Here is an 11,369-nt window from a genome sequence, read left to right as displayed (position 1 = left end):
TGTTAGCTTATCACGCCAAATGTCCAAGATGCACAGGTGGTGTTAATTGAAGGGCGGAATGATTCATTCATTGGTCACTTTAGCATTACAAGTTCTTTAGCATCTTGATTTTGAAATTCAGTAAAGTGAGATGATGCCTTATCCAGTTAAATGCTACTCCTTCCAAACCTCACGTACACTCAGACATATCTGAGCAGAAGCCACATTATCTACGTGAAAGAGCTTTGGGTGCTCCCCAGCTATATACAGATGCCCACCAAATATGAGATTATTTTGCTTTCTCTGACTTGGCTCTTACTAGCAGTCAGCCTCATTCCATCTCTTTTGTAGATGGTTGTGGATTCTGGGGGGCCTATGGCATAATGGTGGGCTTATGAGATTAAAAAGATCTTTTTGGGAAGTTTCTTGATGTGCATTTAATATTTAATTACAACTCTCTTTTATACACGTGTGTCTGTGGATTTCCACATCTAAAGTGCACAGATTAACACATTCCCATAGCAGAGTGAACCTCCCTTCCATCATGTCTATAGGTATTTCTCCTTCCTATGGGCAGCTGGACAGTAATTCAACTGGGAAACATCTGGTAAACCAGGACAATGGTGTTTCCCCAGCTTTCTGTGATGTGGGACCAGGACATTGGTTACCTTTATAAAAGTCTCCTGACACGTCCTCGTGATGTCTGTTTCTGGGATCATAGAGGCTTCCTCTTCCTAGGTTGGTCTTGTTGGTAGGTACTATCCAGTTGGTCTGCTTCAAAGCAACCGCAATGTACAGGACAAGGAAAGGCTTGCCAATCCTGGGCCACCCTCATATCTTTTTGATGTTTGAACCCATCTTTGAAGCCCCCGTGGCAATGCATCGTGCAAAAGACCTGGCTCTTTGTCACTGGCCCTCCCCTTTAGTCTGACCAGAAGTGTTCGTCATCTGGCCCTCTCTCTGGCAAGGTTCTGCCTTGGTTTACTAGTCCTTCACTACCTGACAGTGTTTCCATGATTAGCATAAGGTTTTCAGTGGTGTATTTCGTCATCCTCAGTGTGTCCTTCGTCTAGACACCCTGCTGCGCGCTTTGCCCTTTACATGACATTGCTGGCATTGGAAATAGCAGTGACCTGCACTCTGACTTTCCCTTCTGTACCTAGCAACAAATGGACAGATTTTAAACAGGTCACAGTTTATCACCGACCCATGTACCACCCTTGAAGCAGCATTGGGGTAGATAATAAATCACGAGTAGTCCTGCACAAGGAGATGGAGCCCTCGTGTCTGAGTGGTTACAAACACCAGCCGCTCCAGGCGCACAAAAGGCGCTTTCAATTCCAGTAAAGAGTTAACAACCTCAGAAACCCAGATGGGCAGTTCTTTCCACCTGCAGCCACCCACACTGCATGTCTTTGTTGAGATGGAGGAGGACATTGTGGATTGGTGTGGGACATATGGGCTAATGTTGGACTTGTACACTTGGGCTGCACTGGTTTGGGATTTTTTCTCCATGTGCATTTACCCCTTATCTAAAGCTCTCTTTTATACATTTCAGTTTCTGTGGATTTATTTCTCTAATGTACTCAGACTAACACAAGTAATATAAGAAGAGGCAGGACACAAGTAAGCACCCGTTTCCGTTTGGGAAAGACACTAAACAGTGAAAAGCTATTTTCCAACAAGCCATCTCTGGGTGGCACAAACAGTTAAGTGCTCAATTCATAACTTAAACGATCATCTGAACCCATATCGTGGTACCTCAGAAGGCAGACCTGGTGGTTTGCTTTTGAACCCTCACAGAGCCTTGCAGCCCCTATCTAACAAGGTTCAGTTTGGCTCTGCACAGCAGGTTTCAATGACTTGGAATCTACCCCACAGTAACTGTTTGGATGCAAGTATACTCAGTCCTGAGTTATGACCGGCCCCATCCTGACGATTCTGTCATGAGGCAGTTCTGACCGAAGTCAAATACCTCATGATACTAGCTTTTCTTTTCTTATTTTTTTCCACAGGTAGTTAAAAGACTTTATTAGGAAAGGTTTGAAGTCAAAAGTAACACTCTTGATAGAATTTTCGTTCATCCTTTAAGTCGGCTCTGCAAATATATAATCAGTGATTTAGCTGTAAGATCAAAGATACGTTAATTTATTTAAGATAAAATATATTTTAGTTCTTAAAATTTATTCCATAAAGTACATATTTCCCTATAAATTCCCTACTTATACAAAAGAGGTAAAAAATAAACACAAAATATAAAATCCCAAACAAAACAGTAACTGAACATCTTTTTAAAAATTGTAAAAAACTAACAAGAGAAACAAATGTGTGTGTTTTTTAATATTTAAAACAGTGAAAAATCTCTGGATGGGGGACTCCCACCACCTAGCTTTACATATCTCACCTTCCTCAGTCTGTGGGGCTTGAATACTTTGGATATAAACTTACAGCTACAATGGCATTAGATGTGTGTGGTATAGCATGGGTGCATGCTACTTATGATAAACTTTCTAAAAACAGAAAGTGAAGCAGATGGTCATAGTGCAGCTCATCATAAGTATAATACAGCACAACTCAGAGACTGTGTTTACTGGGTCTTTGAACTGATATGAGCCAATTGAGATGTGGGATGATGAACTGAATGTGAAATTGACCTGTTTTTTAAAAGCTTGAATGATCTGGGAGGCTACATGGAAAGGGAAAATGTGTGGTTTCAATCCTTGGAATAGTGATTTGGGGACCTTTCAGGAACCTGTTTCAAGATGCCAATTTACTTCCAACACTGTGGATAGTGACACACATTCAATGAAGCAAGTGCTTGACTGCCAACTGTGAGCCGGCTCTATGACTGCCTACTCAGCCTATCCAGACATTTCCTTGTAAACTGGCATTATATTTTTTAAGCCAAATAAGTTTCTAATGGCTAATTTATTCAGTTTCCATAAAACACATTATTTAATAACACTTTTTTAATCTCCACAAATTAAAATGTGGTTCTAAAGTATAATCACCAAGGTTATTGGGTAAAAGGGACTGCAGGACACAGGGTACTAGGAACTTCAGAAGCCTAGGGATTTGGGCGGAAACACTGATTGAGGCACACTAAGACACCGCTTGACGTGGAATAGCCCTCATGGGGTCCTACGACGTGTGATATCTAGGCAGTGAGCCCTCCTACTCAGTCACAATCTCCGACTCCTCAGAACTGTTTTGGAGTCAGGGGAGACTGCATATAAAGTCCCCAGAAAGGATCAGTGTCTAGGCTGGAGTCTGAATGCATCAATATATTAAAGATACTTGCTTCTGTTTCCATCACTTTTACCCCTATCATTCTTCTCCTGCAGCCAAAACTCAGTCCCAGGGGGATGGCAAATACAGTAAGCAGACTGTTCTGTCTGACTTCTACGTTAGGACACATAGACCATCTGAATAAACCCCTTGATTCTGTGTCCCTCTCCTTCCCATAGACAAAACTACAGCCAGCACCAGACCTTAAACCTGCAGACTAAAAGTTTGTCAAAAGTCTAGAAAGAGCAGTCAATACCCTGAAAACCTAGCCTGCAGAAGAGAAGACACAGAATCAAAAGCTACAACTGAAAAAAAAAAAAAGCTTCAGGTGGGTGTCATTCAGACAACCGAATCCAATGAAACACTTGAGCTACTCACAGTAAAAATTGTTTTACTTCCATACTATTGTAATTCAAACAGTTTCCCATATCTCACCTCCAAATATAACTCCAGCAGATTCAAGTTTATTAAGGAAGAGGCAATTATTCTGGTGTTTCCCCTGCACAGATTATGGAGCTTCAAACAGTTTTACTATTCTCAGCTCAGGCCTTAGATTTTCAACTATTTGAATGTGAAGGAAATCTTAACATGCCGCGTTTCAAAGGGTGACTTCAGTGTTGCCTCACCCAGATTTACGTTTTTCATTTCTAGAGTGCCTCAACATGAGTTTTTTTTTGGGTGGGGGGTGGGGGGAGGGTTAAGAAGCATTATCATTTTCCATAATAAGGTGTTGATGGGAAATTTTACATACTGCAGGTCCCCGTATACAATAATTACATTAAACAATGGAGCTTTCTGTATCTTCCTGTTTTTCACAACAGGTTATGCTCACTCATATTGTTAGCTTATCACGCCAAATGTCCAAGATGCACAGGTGGTGTTAATTGAAGGGCGGAATGATTCATTCATTGGTCACTTTAGCATTGCAAGTTCTTGAGCATCTTGATTTTGAAATTCAGTAAAGTGAGATGATGCCTTATCCAGTTAAATGCTACTCCTTCCAAACCTCACGTACACTCAGACATATCTGAGCAGAAGCCACATTATCTACGTGAAAGAGCTTTGGGTGCTCCCCAGCTATATGCAGATGCCCACCAAATATGAGATTATTTTGCTTTCTCTGACTTGGCTCTTACTAGCAGTCAGCTTCATTCCATCTCTTTTGTAGATGGTTGTGGATTCTGGGGGGCCTATGGCATAATGGTGGGCTTATGAGATTAAAAAGATCTTTTAGGGAAGTTTCTTGATGTGCATTTAATATTTAATTACAACTCTCTTTTATACACGTGTGTCTGTGGATTTCCACATCTAAAGTGCACAGATTAACACATTCCCATAGCAGAGTGAACCTCCCTTCCGTCATGTCTATAGGTATTTCTCCTTCCTATGGGCAGCTGGACAGTAATTCAACTGGGAAACATCTGGTAAACCAGGACAATGGTGTTTCCCCAGCTTTCTGTGATGAGGGACCAGGACATTGGTTACCTTTGTAAAAGTCTCCTGACACGTCCTCGTGATGTCTGTTTCTGGGATCATAGAGGCTTCCTCTTCCTTGGTTGGTCTTGTTGGTAGGTACTATCCAGTTGGTCTGCTTCAAAGCAACCGCAATGTACAGGACAAGGAAAGGCTTGCCAATCCTGGGCCAGCCTCATATCTTTTTGATGTTTGAACCCATCTTTGAAGCCCCCGTGGCAATGCATCGTGCAAAAGACCTGGCTCTTTGTCACTGGCCCTCCCCTTTAGTCTGACCAGAAGTGTTCGTCATCTGGCCCTCTCTCTGGCAAGGTTCTGCCTTGGTTTACTAGTCCTTCACTACCTGACAGTGTTTCCATGATTAGCATAAGGTTTTCAGTGGTGTATTTCGACATCCTCAGTGTGTCCTTCGTGTAGACACCCTGCTGCACGCTTTGCCCTTTACATGACATTGCTGGCATTGGAAATAGCAGTGACCTGCACTCTGACTTTCCCTTCTGTACCTAGCAACAAATGGACAGATTTTTAACAGGTCACAGTTTATCACCGACCCATGTACCACCCTTGAAGCAGCATTGGGGTAGATAATAAATCACGAGTAGTCCTGCACAAGGAGATGGAGCCCTCGTGTCTGAGTGGTTACAAACACAAGCCGCTCCAGGCGCACAAAAGGCGCTTTCAATTCTAGTAAAGAGTTATCAACCTCAGAAACCCAGATGGGCAGTTCTTTCCACCTGCAGCCACCACACTGCATGTCTTTGTTGAGATGGAGGAGGACATTGTGGATTGGTGTGGGACATATGGGCTAATGTTGGACTTGTACACTTGGGCTGCACTGGTTTGGGATTTTTTCTCCATGTGCATTTACCCCTTATCTAAAGCTCTCTTCTATACATTTCAGTTTCTGTGGATTTATTTCTCTAATGTACTCAGACTAACACAAGTAATATAAGAAGAGGCAGGACACAAGTAAGCACCCGTTTCCGTTTGGGAAAGACACTAAACAGTGAAAAGCTATTTTCCAACAAGCCATCTCTGGGTGGCACAAACAGTTAAGTGCTCAATTCATAACTTAAACGATCATCTGAACCCATATCGTGGTACCTCAGAAGGCAGACCTGGTGGTTTGCTTTTGAACCCTCACAGAGCCTTGCAGCCCCTATCTAACAAGGTTCAGTTTGGCTCTGCACAGCAGGTTTCAATGACTTGGAATCTACCCCACAGTAACTGTTTGGATGCAAGTATACTCAGTCCTGAGTTATGACCGGCCCCATCCTGACGATTCTGTCATGAGGCAGTTCTGACCGAAGTCAAATACCTCATGATACTAGCTTTTCTTTTCTTATTTTTTTCCACAGGTAGTTAAAAGGCTTTATTAGGAAAGGTTTGAAGTCAAAAGTAACACTCTTGATAGAATTTTCGTTCATCCTTTAAGTCGGCTCTGCAAATATATAATCAGTGATTTAGCTGTAAGATCAAAGATACGTTAATTTATTTAAGATAAAATATATTTTAGTTCTTAAAATTTATTCCATAAAGTACATATTTCCCTATAAATTCCCTAATTATACAAAAGAGGTAAAAAATAAACACAAAATATAAAATCCCCAACAAAACAGTAACTGAACATCTTTTTAAAAATTGTAAAAAACTAACAAGAGAAACAAATGTGTGTGTTTTTTAATATTTAAAACAGTGAAAAATCTCTGGATGGGGGACTCCCACCACCTAGCTTTACATATCTCACCTTCCTCAGTCTGTGGGGCTTGAATACTTTGGATATAAACTTACAGCTACAATGGCATTAGATGTGTGTGTTATAGCATGGGTGCATGCTACTTATGATAAACTTTCTAAAAACAGAAAGTGAAGCAGATGGTCATAGTGCAGCTCATCATAAGTATAATACAGCACAACTCAGAGACTGTGTTTACTGGGTCTTTGAACTGATATGAGCCAATTGAGATGTGGGATGATGAACTGAATGTGAAATTGACCTGTTTTTTAAAAGCTTGAATGATCTGGAAGGCTAAATGGAAAGGGAAAATGTATGGTTTCAATCCTTGGAATAGTGATTTGGGGACCTTTCAGGAACCTGATTCAAGATGCCAATTTACTTCCAACACTGTGGATAGTGACACACATTCAATGAAGCAAGTGCTTGACTGCCAACTGAGAGCCGGCTCTATGACTGCCTACTCAGCCTATCCAGACATGTCCTTGTAAACTGGCATTATATTTTTTAAGCCAAATAAGTTTCTAATGGCTAATTTATTCAGTTTCCATAAAACACATTATTTAATAACACTTTTTTAATCTCCACAAATTAAAATGTGGTTCTAAAGTATAATCACCAAGGTTATTGGGTAAAAGGGACTGCAGGACACAGGGTACTAGGAACTTCAGAAGCCTAGGGATTTGGGCGGAAACACTGATTGAGGCACACTAAGACACCGCTTGACGTGGAATAGCCCTCATGGGGTCCTACGACGTGTGATATCTAGGCAGTGAGCCCTCCTACTCAGTCACAATCTCCGACTCCTCAGAACTGTTTTGGAGTCAGGGGAGACTGCATATAAAGTCCCCAGAAAGGATCAGTGTCTAGGCTGGAGTCTGAATGCATCAATATATTAAAGATACTTGCTTCTGTTTCCATCACTTTTACCCCTATCATTCTTCTCCTGCAGCCAAAACTCAGTCCCAGGGGGATGGCAAATACAGTAAGCAGACTGTTCTGTCTGACTTCTACGTTAGGACACATAGACCATCTGAATAAACCCCTTGATTCTGTGTCCCTCTCCTTCCCATAGACAAAACTGCAGCCAGCACCAGACCTTAAACCTGCAGACTAAAAGTTTGTCAAAAGTCTAGAAAGAGCAGTCAATACCCTGAAAACCTAGCCTGCAGAAGAGAAGACACAGAATCAAAAGCTACACCTGAAAAAAAAAAAAAAGCTTCAGGTGGGTGTCATTCAGACAACCGAATCCAATGAAACACTTGAGCTACTCACAGTAAAAATTGTTTTACTTCCATACTATTGTAATTCAAACAGTTTCCCATATCTCACCTCCAAATATAACTCCAGCAGATTCAAGTTTATTAAGGAAGAGGCAATTATTCTGGTGTTTCCCCTGCACAGATTATGGAGCTTCAAACAGTTTTACTATTCTCAGCTCAGGCCTTAGATTTTCAACTATTTGAATGTGAAGGAAATCTTAACATGCCGCGTTTCAAAGGGTGACTTCAGTGTTGCCTCACCCAGATTTACGTTTTTCATTTCTAGAGTGCATCAACATGAGTTTTTTTTTTGGGTGGGGGGTGGGGGGAGGGTTAAGAAGCATTATCATTTTCCATAATAAGGTGTTGATGGGAAATTTTACATACTGCAGGTCCCCGTATACAATAATTACATTAAACAATGGAGCTTTCTGTATCTTCCTGTTTTTCACAACAGGTTAGGCTCACTCATATTGTTAGCTTATCACGCCAAATGTCCAAGATGCACAGGTGGTGTTAATTGAAGGGCGGAATGATTCATTCATTGGTCACTTTAGCATTGCAAGTTCTTGAGCATCTTGATTTTGAAATTCAGTAAAGTGAGATGATGCCTTATCCAGTTAAATGCTACTCCTTCCAAACCTCACGTACACTCAGACATATCTGAGCAGAAGCCACATTATCTACGTGAAAGAGCTTTGGGTGCTCCCCAGCTATATGCAGATGCCCACCAAATATGAGATTATTTTGCTTTCTCTGACTTGGCTCTTACTAGCAGTCAGCCTCATTCCATCTCTTTTGTAGATGGTTGTGGATTCTGGGGGGCCTATGGCATAATGGTGGGCTTATGAGATTAAAAAGATCTTTTAGGGAAGTTTCTTGATGTGCATTTAATATTTAATTACAACTCTCTTTTATACACGTGTGTCTGTGGATTTCCACATCTAAAGTGCACAGATTAACACATTCCCATAGCAGAGTGAACCTCCCTTCCGTCATGTCTATAGGTATTTCTCCTTCCTATGGGCAGCTGGACAGTAATTCAACTGGGAAACATCTGGTAAACCAGGACAATGGTGTTTCCCCAGCTTTCTGTGATGAGGGACCAGGACATTGGTTACCTTTGTAAAAGTCTCCTGACACGTCCTCGTGATGTCTGTTTCTGGGATCATAGAGGCTTCCTCTTCCTTGGTTGGTCTTGTTGGTAGGTACTATCCAGTTGGTCTGCTTCAAAGCAACCGCAATGTACAGGACAAGGAAAGGCTTGCCAATCCTGGGCCAGCCTCATATCTTTTTGATGTTTGAACCCATCTTTGAAGCCCCCGTGGTCATGCATCGTGCAAAAGACCTGGCTCTTTGTCACTGGCCCTCCCCTTTAGTCTGACCAGAAGTGTTCGTCATCTGGCCCTCTCTCTGGCAAGGTTCTGCCTTGGTTTACTAGTCCTTCACTACCTGACAGTGTTTCCATGATTAGCATAAGGTTTTCAGTGGTGTATTTCGACATCCTCAGTGTGTCCTTCGTGTAGACACCCTGCTGCACGCTTTGCCCTTTACATGACATTGCTGGCATTGGAAATAGCAGTGACCTGCACTCTGACTTTCCCTTCTGTACCTAGCTACAAATGGACAGATTTTTAACAGGACACAGTTTATCACCGACCCATGTACCACCCTTGAAGCAGCATTGGGGTAGATAATAAATCATGAGTAGTCCTGCACAAGGAGATGGAGCCCTCATGTCTGAGTGGTTACAAACACCAGCTGCTCCAGGCGCACAAAAGGCGCTTTCAATTCCAGTAAAGAGTTAACAACCTCAGAAACCCAGATGGGCAGTTCTTTCCACCTGCAGCCACCCACACTGCATGTCTTTGTTGAGATGGAGGAGGACATTGTGGATTGGTGTGGGACATATGGCCTAATGTTGGACTTGTACACTTGGGCTGCACTGGTTTGGGATTTTTTCTCCATGTGCATTTACCCTTTATCTAAAGCTCTCTTTTATACATATCAGTTTCTGTGGATTTATTTCTCTAATGTACTCAGACTTACACAAGTAATATAAGAAGAGGCAGGACACAAGTAATCACCCGTTTCCTTTTGGGAAAGACACTAAACAGTGAAAAGCTATTTTCCAACAAGCCATCTCTGGGTGGCACAAACAGTTAAGTGCTCAATTCATAACTTAAACGATCATCTGAACCCATATCGTGGTACCTCAGAAGGCAGACCTGGTGGTGTGCTTTTGAACCCTCACAGAGCCTTGCAGCCCCTATCTAACAAGGTTCAGTTTGGCTCTGCACACCAGGTTTCAATGACTTGGAATCTACCCCACAGTAACTGTTTGGATACAAGTATACTCAGTCCTGAGTTATGACCGGCCCCATCCTGACGATTCTGTCATGAGGCAGTTCTGACCGAAGTCAAATACCTCATGATACTAGCTTTTCTTTTCTTATTTTTTTCCACAGGTAGTTAAAAGACTTTATTCGGAAGGCTTTGAAGTCAAAAGTAACACTCTTGATAGAATTTTCTTTCATCCTTTAAGTCGGCTCTGCAAATATATAATCAGTGAATTAGCTGTAAGATCAAAGATACGTTAATTTATTTAAGATAAAATATACTTTAGTTCTTAAAATTTATTCTATAAAGTACATATTTCCCTATAAATTCCCTACTTATACAAAAGAGGTAAAAAATAAACACAAAATATAAAATCCCCAACAAAACAGTAACTGAACATCTTTTTAAAATTTGTAAAAACCTGGTAGGGGAGACACCATGATCAAGAAGGTGGTTTTCCCAGGGCGAGGCTTATCCATTGCACTCCGGATGTGCTGAACCCTGCGATTTCCCCAAATGTGGGACACTCGACTGCATATTTGTGGTAGTGGGGGACTACGTTCGAGCTCTCCCCTGATTAAAAAAAAATTGTAAAAAACTAACAAGAGAAACTAATGTGTGTGTTTGTTAATATTTAAAAAAGTGAAAAATCTCTGGATGGGGGACTCCCACCCCCTAGCTTTACATATCTCACCTTCATCAGACTGTGGGGCTTGAATACTTTGGATATAAACTTACAGCTACAATGGCATTAGATGTGTGTGGTATAGCATGGGTGCATGCTACTTATGATAAACTTTCTAAAAACAGTAAGTGAAGCAGATGGTCATAATGCAGCTCGTCATAAGTATAATACAGCACAACTCAGAGATTGTGTTTACTGGGTCTTTGAACTGATATGAGCCAATTGAGATGTGGGATGATGAACTGAATGTGAAATTGACCTGTTTTTTAAAAGCTTGAATGATCTGGAAGGCTAAATGGAATGGGAAAAAGTATGGTTTCAATCCTTGGAATAGTGATTTGGGGACCTTTCAGGAACCTGATTCGTGATGCCAATTTACTTCGAACACTGTGGATAGTGACACACATTCAATGACGCAAGTGCTTTGTGCCAACTGAGAGCCGGCTCTATGACTGCCTACTCAGCGTATCCAGACATTTCCTTGTAAACTGGCATTATATTTTTTTAGCCAAATAAGTTTCTAATGGCTAATTTATTCAGTTTCCATAAAACACATTATTTAATAACACTTTTTTAATCTCCACAAATGAAAATGTGGTTCTATAGT

The 11,369-nt window shown here is 41.3% G+C and overlaps 1 non-coding gene across 1 annotated transcript; it reads left to right on the top strand.

The window, feature by feature from the left end:
• Nucleotides 1-10,490: 10,490 nt before the first annotated feature.
• Nucleotides 10,491-10,653, top strand: LOC142436684 (U1 spliceosomal RNA). The gene has a single exon (XR_012782061.1). It is a non-coding gene; the product is annotated as a U1 spliceosomal RNA (small nuclear RNA).
• The last annotated feature ends 716 nt before the right edge of the window (nt 10,654-11,369 follow it).

This window comes from Tenrec ecaudatus, unplaced genomic scaffold, assembly GCF_050624435.1.
Source record: "Tenrec ecaudatus isolate mTenEca1 unplaced genomic scaffold, mTenEca1.hap1 Scaffold_545, whole genome shotgun sequence".
Lineage (NCBI taxonomy): Eukaryota > Metazoa > Chordata > Mammalia > Afrosoricida > Tenrecidae > Tenrec > Tenrec ecaudatus.
This window is presented reverse-complemented; position numbering and strand designations above follow the sequence as displayed.